The sequence below is a fragment of the Chlamydotis macqueenii genome, chromosome 6 (assembly GCF_036417535.1).
Source record: "Chlamydotis macqueenii isolate bChlMac1 chromosome 6, bChlMac1.mat, whole genome shotgun sequence".
Taxonomy (NCBI): Eukaryota; Metazoa; Chordata; class Aves; order Otidiformes; family Otididae; genus Chlamydotis; species Chlamydotis macqueenii.
Genome location: NC_141561.1, coordinates 15,917,919 through 15,935,754, shown reverse-complemented (window position 1 = coordinate 15,935,754; position 17,836 = coordinate 15,917,919). Strand labels below are relative to the sequence as shown.

The window sequence follows — 17,836 nt, the reverse complement described above, 5'->3', positions numbered from 1 at the left end:
GGACACACGACTGTAGCGAGGGGAATGTTCACCTCCTCTCCTTGAACAGAGATCACAAAAATACACAAAAGCAAGAGCCTGGGCCTGACCAAGAAGAGCGGCCGCTCCCCGCTGCAGTGGCGCACGGCACTCGAGCAGCAGCAGGAGCCGCCCAGCCCCCTGCCCTGGCCGCGGAGGTTACCAGCGCCGGCGGCTGCCGGGGCCTGGGCTGCGTCCCCAGCTACCCCCGCACCAGCAGGCCGGGCGGCAGCACTCTCCCGCAGCCGCACCGGGGAGGGCGGGGCTTGGCGCCATCCCAGGCCTCCGTGCGTCGGTCGGGCCGCCCCCGGAGAAGGCGCGTTGCGCGACGCCCACTCGCCCGCACCGCCGGTTCCCGCCTCCAGGCCCGGCCGGGAGGCGCCGCGGCCTCGTCACCCGAGGGGAGGGGGAGGATACCTTGGTGCGCATGCGTCCCCGCAGCCCTTCACCGCCGGCTTCCCACTTCGCTCGTCTTCCTTTTGCGCATGCGCAGAGGTGGGCTGTTGTTCTCGCACCGCCCGTGCGCCGTGACGCCGGGCCGCCGTGACGGCGTCTCGCGCTCCACGCCTCCCGCCGGCGGCGCGGAGGAGGAGGCGGAGCTTTCGGTTGGCAGCAGGAGCGGCGGCCGCCGCCGGCGCCTCACGCCTGACGGGATCCTCTCCATTCCCCAGCTCGGCCCGGCCCCGCCGCCGCGCCAGCGCTCCGGGAACACCTTCCCCGCTCCCCCTCCATTACGGGCCCGCCTCGGCGGCCTCGGAGCCTCCTGTCACTCTCCCTGCCGTGCTCCCGCGCGGGCAGGCCCCGGGCCCCTTTCCCCACCCCCCCGCCTCCTCCGGGGGGGTGGGCTCCTCTCCGGAAACCTGGCCGCTCCCTCCGCGCCGCCTGCCCAGCCGGGCCTGCGCCCGCCGCCGCCGGGCAGCGCGGGGGGTCCCTGGCGGCCGCCTGGCTTCCGCTGTGACACAGGTCGGTGCCGGCGGGGCGGTCCGGGGCGGCTCTGGGACAGGGCGGGCGGGTTTGTCAGAGGGCCTCTGGTTTAGGGGACGTTTGGGGCAGCTGCTTGGGCATCCAGGAGGTGCCCGGGCTGTGGGGAAGGGGCACGAACCACACTGTGGGAGCCGCCGGCGGCACCGTCCTTGCGCGGATGGAGGAACGCGGCCGTCTCGTTGTTTGAGGTGCTGGGGGGGCGGGGTGGGGGGGGGGGACACACGCGTTAGGTGTGTACCTTACAACTGCGGAATCTTCAGCATTTTACGAGCTGTACAAATATTTATATGTCGCCGTAAACCCTCCTGCGATTGCATACGGATGCTGTAGTCTCTTGTCTCTAGATTGCTCTGCAGTGATAGCAGTGCTATGAACTGGGTATGTAGGTCAGATTCTGCCAGGTATTTTTGTCAGGAGAAAAAAATGAATGTTAGATTTTCCCTTGTTGCTTTTGAGGTGCGTTGCAGCACCCGCGAGATTTGTTTGGTTGGTTGGGGTTTTTTTTTCTGTCTTCCTCTCTTGCTTCATAAATCTGTTCTTAGTTTTTGGCTGTGGAATTACTGAATATCAAAGCATTAAATAAGCTGAGCACTACTAAGCTGCATTGTATCATGAAGTGTCCTCTAAGAGGGTGGTAAAAGATAATAGAAGCCTGCCTTGAAATAAGAGGGATTTCTAGTCCGTGCAGAACATGTTTCTCAGCTATAACATTTCTTTTCTTTAAACAATGCAGCACGTTGCAGAGTGTGAGAGGCCTTCAGAAATGTGTTGCTATGTATATGGCAAAGACATAGTATTTGCAGAATGAATATCTACGTGCTTGTCTTGCACAGTGTCTTAGATTCCCTCATGGCATAACGCTTATTAGCAGAATACTCTAGAAAGTGTTATTTCCTATGGAACTCCCTTATAGATAGTTTTAAGGTGATGGTCAGCAATGAGTTAATACACTGAAAAACCTTAGAAGAATGTTCTTGATTGAGATTTTGTTGGTGGTTTTCTTTTTTTTTTTTTTTTTTTTTTTTCCCCTCTACCCTATGGCTAAACCCTTAATTGTCATTTGAAAATAACAGAAATACTGTGTGAGGAAATTTTACTTTCATGTATGCCTTTGCTTACAGTTGCTTTTAAAATAACTGCTTTCCTCAGAAATATATTAAAAAAAGAGAACTTACTAAAATTCCTGGTTTTTTTACACTTTGTTTTCTGTCATGATTGCTGCTGAAATGCATTGAACCCAAATATTGATTCAGATAAAGAGACTGTATATAATTAATTTGATTTTTTTTTTCCAAGGTTTTATTGTGTTTTAATAAAGCAGAATAGCACGGTAATGTTTGTCAAATTGACTTATTGCTGGAGAACAATCTAAGTACAGTTTGTCTTGATGAACTCTGTGTCAGTGGTTTACCTGAGACTACTGGAAGACTATGGTGGAGAAAAGAGATGTTTCTGAATCGCTTGTCTTGGCTTGCTGAGATTTCTAAACTGTCAGAGGAAACTTTGTGTAAGATAGCTGTGGCGCTTGGTGAGTAGGCAGATATCTGCAACGTGTAGAATCTATTAACGTCATGTAATGAGAGCATTGTCTTGTTGAATATCATGGTAGGAAGCTTTTATTTTTCTTGTTTATATTGATAAAACTCTAAATATGGTAAAAACTAATAACCTTTCAAATTTGGTCGTAGACCTATCAGTGGTTCTTTGCTGTGGTTCTTAGGAAAGCCAGTCAATGCACAGATTTGTGGAATTTAAAGCCGGTCGAGCTAAATGCAGAAGACTTATTCATTGTTTTATTATAAAGTTTTCTGGAGAAAGCAAGAAAGTTGGTCATTCTGTAAATGTAATTCACATTTATAGTTTTTACTTCACAATTTTTCTTACTGTTTCCTAAAATACAGTATTAATGTTTAGGTACAAATAAGAATTATTGTTTTTTAAAACCTTGTCATTATTAGTAAGTAGTTATGGAGCACTTCTTGAAAAAAGTTTTGCATACTAGCAATCTTAGGTTTCATTTTTTGTCTTTAATCTATATTATCTTTACTGTAGGTTTACTGCTTACATCATCAAACAAAGTCAAAAGTAATGAATAACATGTAATATATTTTTGTGACGGGAGTGTTTGGTGGCTTTCTAACTCAGCATTCTCTGAACTGAAAATAATGTTTTCTTATAAAATGCAACCTGAGAAAGATAAGAGAATGATTTTCTTCATTGATTCCCTCTCTCCCCCCAAACACATAGCCAAAGGTGTGCTGATCTGTTGAGAGGTACACATTTGATCTGGAGTGATTGACATATTTTCTAATAATTTCTTTTCAGATCTTTGTTGTTAACATTGTCCTCTGTTTAGGCTACTATTTGGGGAAAAATAAAGGAATGATGAAAACATGACTGATGTGATTAAGCACGTCTAGTTACTTTTGCAGAGCTTATTTTCATACGTATGACAAACTAATGTAAATGCATATATTGACTAGTGACTCTACCTAGGTTTATCTGATTAGCAAGCAATTAAGTTTGCTGCCCTGAAGGTCTAATTTCTAAAGTTAAGCTTTTAAAATTCTGAAGTAGAACTGACACGGTATTAAATTTAAAAAAAAAAAAAATCAATTATTTCTATTAAAAAAAAAAACTGTGGGAGAGAAGAAAAATATTTTTAAAAAGAATAAATACTACATTTGCTATTTTAAAATTTTAGTATTTTGTGGTGCTAAGGAATAGGTCAAAATAGACCATGCATGCTATAAGTGCACGTATCTTGCAAAATAACATTGTAAACATATAATTGGACAGTGGGAACATGTTCAAAATGCAATGCGCTTATCATGATTCTCACTTCTGGATTTTGGCATGAGATATTGATTTAGTAATATAGTAATAACAACAAATGCAGCTTATGGTTTTATGTTAATCTAATTTCTTAGACTAAACATGTACATTTGCAAGTTTTTCTGAGGTGTTTTTAATATATTCACCTTAAGTGTATTTTGTGAGAAGCTGCAGAAGGTTGACAGTAAGAAAAAGGAAGATTGAGTTCTGTGTTAGGATATTGCACTAACTTCCATCTGTGGGAACCACTGCTCTGGAGACACTTGACCCAGAAGTACACATATGGCATAGTTTAGAGCCCAGCTTAATGAGGTCACTTGAAGTTGGACTTACGTGAGCAAGGCCAAAGCAGGGATATCTACAGTGTGCTTTAAAAATGGAGAGTCAGGATTTGGTAATATAGGGTGACCTGTAGAGATGTGACTTTTTCCTATCCATTTGCAAAGTCTTTTATTTATTTTTACATCTGTATCTCAAGTTATTGCATATTTTTGAACTTATACGAGCAGACTGTAACTTAGCTTTCCACATGAGAGGAAAGTAATGTTCTTTAGGTTAAAGGTTTTTTTTTTTCTTTGCTGTAGCTTTGTTTTCAGCCATTTTTTTTTTTTATTTGAGTCCTTCACTATCTTTTCCTCGCTTGCTTCACCTTCTGTATTTCTATTCAATCATTTGTCCACTTCTGTGGATTATCTGCAGTAGTAAAATATGCTGCTTTTGTGTTTTTGAGATGTTTTGTGCTAAGTACACTAACAGTCTGACAATAGCAATGTAATAACATTCAGATGTTGCAGATGTTTATGTTGCAAAGACTGTACTTTGGAAGCTCAGATGTTATAAAAGTGGTAAACAGTTTTCATTTGTATAAATGAAGAAATGATAGATTTGTAAGAACGGAAGGGATTTCATGAGGTCAGTCCCTACTCTGAGGCAGAAGCAATTATGCTGAAATAATGTCTGACAGACATTTGTCTGATCTTTTTTTTTTTTTTTAAACTCTCAGGAGGGGAATACCACACCTCTTCACTGATCTATTTATAGCTAGTACATAACCATCGTTATAGTTAGGAGGCTTTTCTTAATATTTAACTTAATTCTCTGTGTTGGTGCTGGTAAAGCCAGCTAGTTCTTGTCCAACTATTATTACTCATCCAGGGTAATGGTTTCTATACTCTTTGCACCAGCTGTTTGCATACATGAACACTGTTCCTCTGTCTCTTTTTATTTCAGACTTCTCTTTACTAAACTGTGCAAACAGGCGTTTTCTTCCCAGGTCATGTTTTCTCAGGATTTTTGTTGTTACGAACTTTCACTGGACTCTGTGTGATTTGTCTGTATCTCTCTCAAAGTTCCCCAAAGTCTTACAGCAACAAAGTAATTAACTTACTCTATAAATTTCAGCAGAAGTAACATGACAGCCTTGTTAAAATGTCATTCAAGGGTGTGTGTGTGCACACACATATGGTTGGGTTTTGTTTTGTTTCGTTTTTTTTTTTTCCAACAACATCAGGTTCTTGGCTCCTGCCTTTGTTAACACAGGAGCTTGTATCAGTGTTTGTTGAATCTGCTATCTTTTTCTTCATATATATGAATTTGAGTTATCTTTGCAAAGAATATAACCTTATACTGTATTGAATTCAATCTTTATTTCAGGTTGGTTTTCTTATATTAAGCATATCTAGAATCAACAGGATCACTGTTCAGTAAGTTATTCTGCAGGAAAGTATGCAGTTTCTGCTCTTCCCCATCTCTTTCTCGGCACATGCAATCTCTGTGGCTTTTGAATGCAAGCTTGCTCTACAACACGAAACTTGATTGAGAACAAGTTCTTCTAGGGTCAGATGCAGCTTCTATTGTTGAAAATGTGTCTTTACCAGTCTATTTTATACACATGCTGTCTTTGAAGTAAGTCTAAGATAACTTCTGTCAGTCTAACTGTACCTGAATAATCCTTTTGCCATTTTGAGATACTATACAGTCCAATGACATAGTAGAAGAAATTTTTATTCTGTAGATGTGCTTTATTGGAAGAATTGCAGAGCCAGCTATGAAACAGATGTGTTCAACATGTTCCCTGGCTTTATTCCATTTTATCTGACTTATGTAAATTACTTTATCCATAATTTTTGAGGCTAGATCACAGATGGGAAAATTTGTTTTTTTTTCAGCAGTGCTGCCTTCGCAAAAAACAGAACAGACACCAATAGTAATTACTTAAGAAGGCCTTTATTTTCTTGCAGGAAGAAGTATTCAAGTATCCAGTGTTGATTACTTCTTATCTATACTCAAAATAATTTTAAAATAATTTAGACAAGAGAATTCTGTAAATGCTAACAGTTTGAATGTTGTATTACTAAAACAATAACAATGGAAACTATAGTCTCACCTTTGAACAGATTTGAAAACTGGAAAACATCTGAATCAAGCTGTTGTTTTAGTGTTTTGTTTTTTTAAAAAAATTCAAACAGTGACACAAGCAGTAATTAAACTTCTAAAGAAAATAAGATGTTCTATTGAAGAACATAAGAAATGTCACCCTGTTTTTTTTTTTTTTTTTTTAATTTAATTGCTGAAAACTGATTGGTAAAGCTCAACCTGTGTTTAATCGTTGTTTTGTCACACTGACTATGTGTGTTTTTAGCAGTGCCATGATTATTGTAACTCCAGCATGAGGATTTTTGGTTGTTTTTTGTTTGTTTGTTTGGTTTTTTTTGTTTTTGTTTTTGTTTTTTTTTTTAAGTAATTGGAATGGCAAACTCCCAAACCTTCAAGCACTGTTCTGGTTTTTTTGCATAATGGCTTGATGATAACTGAATGGGTAGAAAGTAGTAGTTAGAAAATAATTTTTGTGCTGCGGATACTAGTAAATGCAGTAACTTCTGGCAGGGATGAAGTGGATAGTATAATGAAAGACTTTAAGCTGCTGCAGCAAGTTCCTTTAGAGACTATCTATTAAGGCTCTGTGACATTGGCACTATCCTGAATACCAAATGAGACTTTCAAATGAAAATTGAAATGGTTTTTGTGAAGTGGCTGACAAGTTTTAGGTAAAAATCTTAATCTGTAATGAAATCAGATGAAAGAGAATCCAATATTCTTCCTCCAGTGCTAAGCATGAATGAATGATTATCGAAGATTGAGAATAGGGCAAGCGTATATAATACTTGGCCTGAATATTCTGTCAATCCCTAACTATTTCCAGTAGAGGTCTGAGTCTGTGTCGCTGAGGGAGAGGAGGTGGAGAAAATTTGGAGTAAAGTTAAGCCCGGGAAGAAGGAAGTTGGGGGATTGTTAATAAAATTAAGATAGTTTTTCCCAGGCCGTGTGTGTTTGGCCCATGATATTAATTGCTGAATGATCTCTCCCTGTCATTATCTTGACTCTTGAGCCTTTTCGTTGTATTTTTCTCTACCCCATCCCCCCTGGGAGGAATCAGAGTGAGCAAGCAGCTGCGTAGTACTTAGCTGCAGGCTGGGGCTAAACCATGACAGTGTAGACAAGCAGGACTACTTCCTTGACAAAAATGTAACCTTAGCAGTGGAGCTGTAGTCTTAAAGATGATGATTAGATGTGGGCATGTACGTAGTAATCCTTCCATTGGCATAAGCTCCCGATTTTTGAGTCTGTGGTTGGTTTACCTTATTAACTGTATCTATGAAAGTTCTTACATTTTTATCAGTTGAGGGAAAAGTTTAGTATGTAGCATCATAGATGTCATTGTAATGATTTGGTACCAGCTGCTGAGGTGTGTGTTATGGGAGATGCAAGCGGGAAGCCTTGTGAAGCTACATTGCCTTCATATCTTTGCATTTGATTCTTGAGTGTTTTGACAAAGCTAGGTTTTTATTGTTACATTTTGATTTTAATGTTGTTATGGGGAATTGAGTTGAATTAAGTTGTTTGGTTTGTTTTTTTTTTTTTTTCTGGTTGGCAGGAAGCTAGAGATTGTTTCCAAAGCACAAAGTGAAAAAGAGCTTTTGTACTTGATAGCTTAGCAATACCTTAATGTGCTAACCTCTGTGGGTCATCCAGTTTAAAACCAGTGAATACAGATAAAAACTTAGAAGTTGGTCGGTTTAGACCTGCTCAGTGAGGCCTGCTGGCTACAAAAATGATGCAAAATCATATTGCATGTGTGGTAAAAAAAAAATCTTTGGATTTTGCATAATATGTGTTACCTGTGTAGGCACACAAGATTCTCTCAGTTTCTCTTAGTTTTCCTTAATGTGTATTACGTGCACACTTGTCTGTCATCTCAGAGGTATTATTGAGCCCTCTGTACAACTCCAAGTCTGAGATATCTGAGTCTACCCATAGAAAAATGGGTAGCCATAGAAAAACTTAACCTTGTTTAAATTTTTTGCTCTTTGTTATTGTCATCAGTGAATGTTTTAATTTTGAACTGGAGATTGATTCAGGAGTGTTTTTTTCTGTGCTGTGTTAGAAATCTGTATGACTCATAAATGCCTTATCCTACTTAATATTCCATGTTAGTGTGTTATGAGATTCTTTTGCATTTTATGTTCTTATAAATGGTAGAAATAATGGAATAAATGTCTGACTGAATGTACAGAGTTGACTTGAGTTATGATGAGGAGAGAGCACATGGGGTATTGAACTAGAACAACAGGAGTGTCAGTCATGAGAGGCATTTTTGGCAGAAGCTCCAGGTGATAGTGTGTTAATGTTGTGGGAAAACTTGGTGGCAAGGTAGTGGAAGAAGATAAGAAAAATTGTAGTTTTATTATCATACTCTGGATTTCATCATTGTATCGCTGCCTTATGCAGTGTGCAGGAAGAGTTGTGCTTTGAGGGATAACTGTGCTTTGAGGAATGAGTAAGATGGTATATAATGAAGATTGTTCATTGAGGATTCCTCCTTGATTTGTTGCAAAACTTGGAAGATGTATCGCAAACGAGACTGAGATGTCTTCACAGTGAAGACATGAAAATATCCCTGGAGAATTAGATTCTGTCCTTGCTGATGTCACAACAAGATGCCAGGCAGATCATCTTAATCAGAAAGGTCCGTGTGTATTGTTGTGTTCAGTGGTTCTGGTACTTGATACCATGACTTGAGACATGAAATGATAGTAGCATCATTTGCAGTCATGACTACAGCAGCTGCAACTGTGAAATCAGTTAGTTTTGCTCTGAATGGAAGATGCTGTCAAATGTGGTGGTTATATTGAATAAAAACAAAGTTTCTCTGTTAGCACCTGAAGATAGATATTAAAACTATCTGTAAAAATGGAGAGTGAGTTTATTTCACTGACTTATTTCCCTAAATAGTTGTCTTTCAACCCATCGTGGTCACAGAACTGTAAGATAAACTGAAAAAGATAGAACTAGTACCTGCAGCTTAAGGATGTGCTTTCTTCTGCCTGCTCTCAAAAGCAAAATCTGACTGAATATGTAATTGCTCTCATACATTAATTGAAGTGTTCCATTTGTTTACAATACTCAAGTTTCTGCTGGAGGCTTGCTTTTTATCTCACGTACTTTATTTTGACTTAAAGGATAACGTTCGAAGATTGTAAGTGGTTTGTGGTATGTTTACTTTTCTAGTGAATGGTTACCCTTAAAATTCGTTTGTCACTGGCTGTAGCACAGTCTTCCGTTCTTAGTCTTGTGAATATTGCAGGACTCACCAATAGCAGTAGTGCTGGTAAGAGTAAGTGTATTTACCGTGTACAATTAGTTCTTTGATTTAACTGCTGATCTTGAATTATGTCACAAGGAAGAGAGATATACTGTGTTCTTTTAAGGTATATGCTGTGAACTGTCTGTGATTGATTTATTTATGTTCCTCCTGTAGAGTCTTGTATAGGGGACATGCAGTTACATTTGTAGTGGGGAATGGTTTTCATTGTAACACCCTTAGCCCTTCACAAATATTTTGACTTGCTAGTCATAAGTTTGGAGTAAAACTAACATTGATGCCACTCATGACAGCTTCAGCAGAAGGCCTACAAATGACAGCAGCAGGTGCTCAGCCAAGAGCAGCACTGAGGTTTTTAGAAGGAGAAACAGAAGTGCCTAAATCAGATTTTAACACTCACAGTAGTGCATGTTTCATGGGATTGTAAGGATTAAAATTTCATGTACCTTTTTCTTTGAGAAGCCTTTTTTGGGGCTACTCAGTTTGCCTAAGATAGTAAATTATGAAAAAGTTATATTGCAGAAGTATTTTACTCTGTGTATTTGTGGGCAGTATAATTTTTTTTCTGAATATACTGAGTAAGCCTTCAATATTTTAATGGTGTGACTAGCATTAATCCATTTGTGTAGCATACAGCTTAGTTAATGGTAAGGAATTTGTTCTTCTTAGTGTTGTGATGCTCTGAGACCACCATAGTGGTGGTGATAAATTTCCAAGACACCAGAGTGTCTTGGAGGCAGTGATGCAGTTATTTGCAGACCAGTGAACTGTGTCCGTTTACTTCTTAACATACTTTTGTGAGAAAGTCTGGTATCAGATAAGAGTAGAGGAGTATGAGCAGTCGATTTCTAGCCAGTATGTTCTATTGCAATATTGGAAACACTAAAATATTTTGCAAGGTGTCACTGTGCCGTCTGTCTGCAAGTTTCAGCTGTTGTGATCCTTCCTCAATTTAAAATGCATAGGTTTGTTTCATAATATTATTTTTTTTTCCCTCAAAATCATGAACAGATCTTAAAGCATCATGACATTGAAGGCACATTTGCTTAATGTATCAGGAAAGTCATTCTTCAGTTAGGTCGAGGAATGAGCTGTCAAGAGGGAGTGCTTGGGCTGCTGCTGAGGCAATAACAGATACAGGAAATGGGGAAGTTCTGTAAAACTTGAATTAGGTGAAGAAAGAGATCTTGTTAAGGAAAGTAGATGCTTCTCTGAGGCCAATTACAATCTTATCTTTTTTTTTTTTGTGTGTGTACTTGAAGTGGAGTGGGCTTATGAAGGGTTAGCCAGTAGAGACTCTTGAGACCATTTGGAAAGAAGAGAAGAATTCAAAGCAAGAAACTTACATTTAAGTGCCTTGAAACTCTCTAAACATGCTTATCTCTCCCTATCAACTGTAAAGGAAGTGTGAGGAGATTAGCTTTCCTAGACTATAGTTACTCTTTGTGAATATTACTGTAAGTGTTAAGATATTTATCTCAAAAGCATATTTTTTTTGTAAACTCATCTTGAACTAAATTAATCTGTTAATTTGCATTTTTATGAGAATAATCCTTAAAAACTATGTCCTGGCATTCTTGAACCTTCCAGCACTTTTAAACTTTTTTGAGTCAAGATCATTGTTCATCAAGCTGAAACTGTAATTTGACACATTCATATAACATTTATAGAGCAGCAGGAACTACAGATTTAATCTGAGCAGGATGAAGTTTTATTTTGTCGCTGGGCATTTTGGATCCTTCAGTTCATTCTGAAGTCTGTTTCTCAAAGTACTTTGAAAGATGAGCTGCGTTATGCTCTTGCATGTTATGCTAGAACTGACAGCACTGCTTTCTGAGGCTTTATCCTCCCTTCAACTGGGAGGGCACCATCCATAATTAGAAGTTGTATCTTATACAAGTCTGTTTTTTTCTTTCTTTTTTTTTTTTCCTTTCTTTTTTTTTTCTTAATTGAGCTGTGGAAGCAGTACAGTTTGTAGCTGTTCTTTTCAGGAAATAAAAAAATACCAAATCATGTATATAGCTGTACAGATGAGGTAACTCTGTATGGTCTTGTGTGCTAAATCAGGCATAAATTCAGGGTTTTTTTGCTTGCCAGGAAGATTTTAAAACTCTTCAGTTTAAGAAATTTCAAGTCTGCACATTGTAGAGATACCTGATACATCTGTAACAGCGATAAAGGTACTGATGCTTCAGCCATCAGCTTGCTATCTGCAGTCTTTCTGAGATTCTGCACTGAACGGTGTATCTGGAGGTTGTGCACAGAAGCAAGATGGCTTCTGCATACACTGCATTTTTATACACAAGGATTGCGTTATCCCTCTTTAATTTTGTATTGCACTTATGTTAGATAATTATACATTGTGATTTAAGAATTCCTCTGAATTGTCTCTTGCTAAGATTGTCCAATCTTGCAGCTGCAACTTTTTTCTGATTTCCTAAAGTATTGTCTTTATGTCAAAATGCATTCAATGTTTATTATTGAATAAACACAATAAACCACAATATTTATACTAAAATAAAATCTTCTAATTATGGGTGGTGTACTCCCTGTTGCAGGGAGGATAAAAGTTCAAAAAGCAATCCTGTCAGTTTTACTGCCATAAATGCAGCTCGTATCTTAAAAAACAATTATTAAACACAATAAAAATTAATATTAACTAGGAGGAAAACTACAATAAATTGTTAACTGTATTTTATATACATTTAATTGTATTTAAATACATTTTGTTGGACTGTGACCCTTCTCAAACATGATTCATGTGATTTGCTGAAGATTTAACTTGTGTATCTCGTTGTGCCTACCTGGTCATTGCCAATCTGTAGGGGTTTGCACTAGAAATCATTTTCATTGATGTTTTCTGCTGAATAGGAATATAGATCTCAAAATATTTTATTTTAGTCCATCAACTGAGTTTCCTGTTAGTTAATTCAGACTTTAAAGCAAATAATTAAAATGTCATGTAATGTTTAGCCAGATATGTTGGAAGAACCGGAGTAGGGTAATTGCTGTAGTTAGTTCAGTTAACTAATCTGTAATAATTTCAAGAAGCCGTGTTTTGCTTGGCAGTAATAATAATCCTTGAAATCAAGGCATTTACTGTGGTTTTGCTTTTAATTCCGCGGTAGAAAGAGAGCTAATTATTAAATTATTTTTCTATCAATTTATGTGGAGTTAAATAATTGACATCTCTTTGACCTTTTCCTTTACCCTTCTCAGTTAGTTATACAATATTTACAATCCACTACAGTTTTCTTGGTTTTTGCAAAATGGCCAAGAAAACTGAATCACTAATTTTTTTAAGAGTCTTAGACTCTTGTAAGTCCCTGGATCTTTAATTTAAAATGTTTGATCTGGAATATATTACAGATAGTGTATTTTATCTGTTGTTGTGGATGGTGAAATTTCTATTCCAGTAACTCTGCTGTGGTTTGGATCCATCCTCTCGATTTTTTTTCAAAACCAGAACAAAAAATGGATGCTGGCTATTTCTTCCTGTTTTTTATCGCCATTTGCTATTTCACCATCTAAACTTAGTAAAACACACATGTCTGAGGATTCTTCCCCCCACTTAATATGTTTGTTTGGGGTTTTTTTAAGTGCCTATTAACTTAGAATGAGTTGAGTGCTATTGTTTTATGAAGCCCATTATGCTCATAGTGGTAGTTGGCTCATGGTGCTACATGTTCAAGGTTGCTTGGTCTCTACAATAGCTTGGGGTTCTGAATAAACTGATTTAATTACAAGCGAGTGAGAAATTCAGGGCAAAGTTTAGAAGTATACTGACTAAGCTACATACAATCAGAACAGTATTTAAAATATTTTGAAAAATGAACTCAAGTACTTTTGCAGGAAATAAACCAGAAATCTGCCAAACAGTCATCCTAGTGGTAGGAGGGTTTAGTTCAGCTGTTCAGGATAGAATTGTTGAATCACAGTAGCTATGCAAAAGCAAGCAGTAAAGGGGAAAATAGGGGAATACAGCTTCTGTCTGATGCTGTGTGTGTCCAGGAGAGGTAGTCAGTCCTGAATTACTGTCCTGGGCTTGCAAGTTGATTGAGAGAGATGCTGGTCTAGATTGTGACTCTTTTCCTTGCTCTGGGGCATCAGCTGACAGAGCTTGGTTGGTTCTGCTGTTTTGCTGGTACTTCCTAGCACAGCAGAACTAGGTGGGCCCTCTCAGTGTATCCTGTCCAGTGCAACAAATCTCACTATCAGGATAAACTAACAGGGGAAGAAAATGCTTCAGAATAGAAGGGCATACATGGCAGAGGAGGAATGAAGAAGGAGAATATTACTGCTCTGTGGCTCATACCCTTAGTGGCATGCTGTTACAGGCGAGATCCCTCCCTGCCAACTTTCAGACCTTAAGATTCCTTGAGGTATGCAGAGAAGGCTGGAATCAAATGTTTTAACAGCTTTTTTCTAAGAATCTTTTATACATTCATTCCTCTCCAATATGTTTTCATTTTGAAAGAAACCCTAGTTACTGTGACAGGAAGAATATTTCTATTTTCTTTACCAGTTAAGTTTAATTTCTGATATTCCACATTTGACCCACTGAGTGCTGGTTTTGTTTGTTTTCCAAATGTTACCTTTATTTATCAGTATGTCATTGGCTTTTTATTTGGATTGATTTAATCTTGTTCTCTTTTCTACTTTCTCTGTGAACACCTTTTCTTGGGTATTATTACAATATGTTAAAGGTCCGTGATTTTCTAAAACTGAACTCACATCTAATGTGTTATTGTTAGACTCCAGTTATTAACAGAGCTTTCTGTTACCTGCTGAAATATTTTTCTTGTTACTGCTTTTTGCTTCATGATTTTGTATTACTGCTGCTGCTTCCATAGTCTTCTAAATACGGCTTGTTGTCCAGTGTTCATTTATGTGTATGTCCATATAAAATTCTCTTCTTTACACTCATTGTCTTCTCTTAGGCATCAGCTAATATCTTGTAATGATAACTGAGTTTTCTTCTATGCTTGCCAACAGCTGATTTGAGCTTTGAAAGATTCTGCTACAGAAGTGCAGATTTAGGTATTACGACTTGCTGTCTTGTTCACAGACACTATTTTATTTTATTATAAATAAAAAATCCATGAAAAGCAGAGCTGCACATTATTTTGGTTAAAGGTTAAGTAGGTGTATTTGACTAGGTGAACACTTGAGGTTTTGTCAGCATTACTTACTGTGATTTGTAATAGGTTGGTTGTGTGAGACCATTTGATTGTTTAAAAGTAACGTTTTTGGGGTAAAACCTTTCTGTCTGCCTCATTGTTCTTACTATGAAATAAGTTTCTATAGTCTTGCTTTATATTCTGATTATCCATTCTACAGTCTGAAAAATTATCTGTGAATGCTCACGCTTTGTGTTTACCTGGCTCTTTGTATCATCTATTTTTGTATAGACAAGTATGTCTGTGAATAGCAATGCTAGCAAATTTTAATTTATTGTAAGTTTAGTTTAACTTGCTTATGCCTAATATAGTGTAATCTCCAATTTAATCTTTACATGTGATTGGAATAATTCTAGTGCATCTTCTTTTGAGTTCACACTGTGTCATTTTACTTTGATGCAAGAATGGGGAACTATGTATCCTCAGACTAATTTATTTTGGTGAAAGTTTGTAGGGTATTAATATCCTTGAGATTCCTGCCCTGCTGCTGGAACAGGTTTAGACTCTAAAGGCGTAAGGCACCTTTCTATGTAGGTGAAGTGTTGCTGTATAAGTCCGGTTTCGTTATGAAATCAGGTTAAGGCATTGCTTGCTTCAGTGACTTTTTTGCTTAATTTTTGACATACAGCACAGCATGAAAGCTGGCTTATGTTTTGAGTGCTTGTATACTTCCTTTACTGTTCTCATATGATCAGCTTATGCTCTCATTGTAGCCCTAGCTAATTTTACTCTTTTAAAAATTGCACTTCTGTTATGAAGTTGCATGCTGTAGAAACTATTTCATTTCTATGCATTATGTATCTCCATATTCCACAGAACTAAGCAACTCTTTCTAGCTCACTTAATATTCACGTCATATAGCATCTGCTTACTGTCGTCTTCTACTGTGTGAGGGTAAAGCTTTTTTTTTTCCTTAGCCTGCAAGTTTTTGAATGGAACCAAGTAAGTCATGAGAGACCATGTAATCTGTATGCTACTGTTTGTGTACTTTTATCTCTTGGTAACTGAGTGGCAGCTTAACCCTGTAGCATTATTATAGAAGGAGTTTATGCATATGGACAATTAGGACAGAGCAGCTGAACAGCTAGGTTATTGTCCGCGTGACTTACTTGCCCTCAGGCTTTGTTTCATTTGCTGTGAGAAAGCTAAAAGTAATTTCCAAGAATCACCTGGGTATTTTCTTCCTTCAGCGGCTTTCTCAGATCCTGAAAGACTTCCAGGCTCTGTGGAAGGTGGTTGATGGGAAATGAATCATGAATATGAATCAACATCTCTCCACCCTTATATCCAAAATGCTGTTGCTAGGATATTCTTTTTTGTTTGCTACTCTTACCACATCATCACCTTTTTGAAATTAACTCCGTCATCCTTTCTTTAATTACATTCAAATTCAAGTTGCTTGTGTTTCTCTTCAAGACTTTAGTGTAATCTCATTGCACCTTTGCATCTGCTCTTGTGTGTTGCTGCCTTTGCTTCTTCTGAATATTTTGGAGTTCCAGTTCTCCGTGTTTTGCTTCCTTTTTGTCCTGGATTGTCATCCACTCTGTGTGTGTGTGTGTGTGTGTGTTTTGCTAATGCTACTTTGTAACCATGGATTAAGGTATGCTTTTTTCCCCTGTCCACTGAATGTATTTTTTCTGTTTGTTTTTTTTTTTTTTTTAAATACTGATGTTTGTGATTGATTTTTTTTTTTACTCTCTCCCCACCACACCACTGTTGTTTTACTTGTGAAAATCAGCAGTTAAAACCAGAAGTGTTTTCCCTTTTCTTACTAAAGTTTGATCTGAATCACCTGTTTAATTTAAATTTTAATGTTGTTAGCTGATTTTTTGAAGTGACACTAGATGTTAACAAAACGATTTTTAAGCTGTTTAGTTTGTGATTAATTACACTTTATATTGGAACATAAATAATTTTGGTTAAAAGGGGTGATAAGGTGAGAAGTCCATAAATTATTCAGAGAAATTTAATTTTTCCAGGTTTTTATATTCTTTCTTCTAAGGAATAAGAAGGAAGTGGAAGAGAAAATAAATGGTTGGTCACTCATTAGCTTATGTTCTAATGAGATATGCCATATAACATAATACTAATAGTAATATATAGTAATATGCTGTAGTAGTGATGCTAAAGAATGAGTTCTTGTAGCTGGAGGAACTCACAGATGTTTCCTAAGATATTTCTTCTTCTTCAGCTTCCTTGCTCTATATGAGCTGTGTAGCTTGAGTATCTTGAGCTTCCAAGTTTGGTTATTTCAGCTAGGTTGAAGAAGAACATCTGGAGCATTTTTGTTTGGAGATATAACTTGTTCTTGTTTTCTCAAAGTGTGTCAGAAGATTTAAAATGCCTCGCAGAACTTTTGTATTTATGCAAAATGCCTACAAGGAAGTGTTACGAAAGTACTTCATTCCGAGTTGTGAAACACATTTTTACGTTTAATGTATTAGACAGCTAATTAAATCAGACACTTATGAAAATGACACTAGCTCTCATTTTAAGAAAGCTGGATCAAATACAGAATTTAAAAAAAAATGTTTTGCAAGCCCTTCAGTGAATAATTCTTTGGAAAATTCCCTAGGACTACTGCTGATACAAAAAAACATAGTGTAGGCAATAATTGAATATATGTTCTTTTTTGCCTTTTTGACTCTTAGGGATGCAAAAGACACAAAGAATCAGACATGGGGGAAATGTTAGTTGTGTTATTCAAGACTACTGAAGTAGACCTAGTTAACTAAACCACATCTCCTAGCACCTTTGTGAGAGCAAGGTCTCAAGATTCTGTTCTTATGTTGAGGGATCTTGGCTTCTATGATTCCGCAACTAAATGAAAATCCAGCAACTGTTTTAATCTCTGAAGATTAGTACAAATCCTTTTCTTTTGTATCTTCATGGTTTTCCTTTTTTTTTTTTTTTTTTTTGTTGTGGAGTGGCAGAAGCTTTTTCTTTTTTTAAATTTTTTTTAAACAGATTTTTCTGTCTCCTGCTGGGAGGAGGTGGTGGCATCAAAAGACTGGAGCCCATGTCAGTAGTAGAAGTTGGGGTTATGTCTTGAGATTGTGAGCAGCCAAGGCTAGTTATATTTCTCTCACTTTTGTAGGCTTTGATACTTTACAAAGCACTGGAGGGGTGTTTTTTTTCCCCACAACACTTGGAAGCT

General features: G+C 38.0%; 1 protein-coding gene across 1 annotated transcript in view; it reads left to right on the top strand.

Moving 5' to 3' along the window:
* The first annotated feature begins 627 nt into the window (after nt 1-627).
* Nucleotides 628-17,836, top strand: part of MAP3K2 (mitogen-activated protein kinase kinase kinase 2) — a 54,145-nt gene continuing 36,936 nt past the window's right edge. Inside the window, exon 1 of the mRNA XM_086750640.1 lies at nt 628-981. The gene's annotated coding sequence lies outside the window, so the exon portion shown is untranslated. The remainder of the gene's footprint in view (nt 982-17,836) is intronic.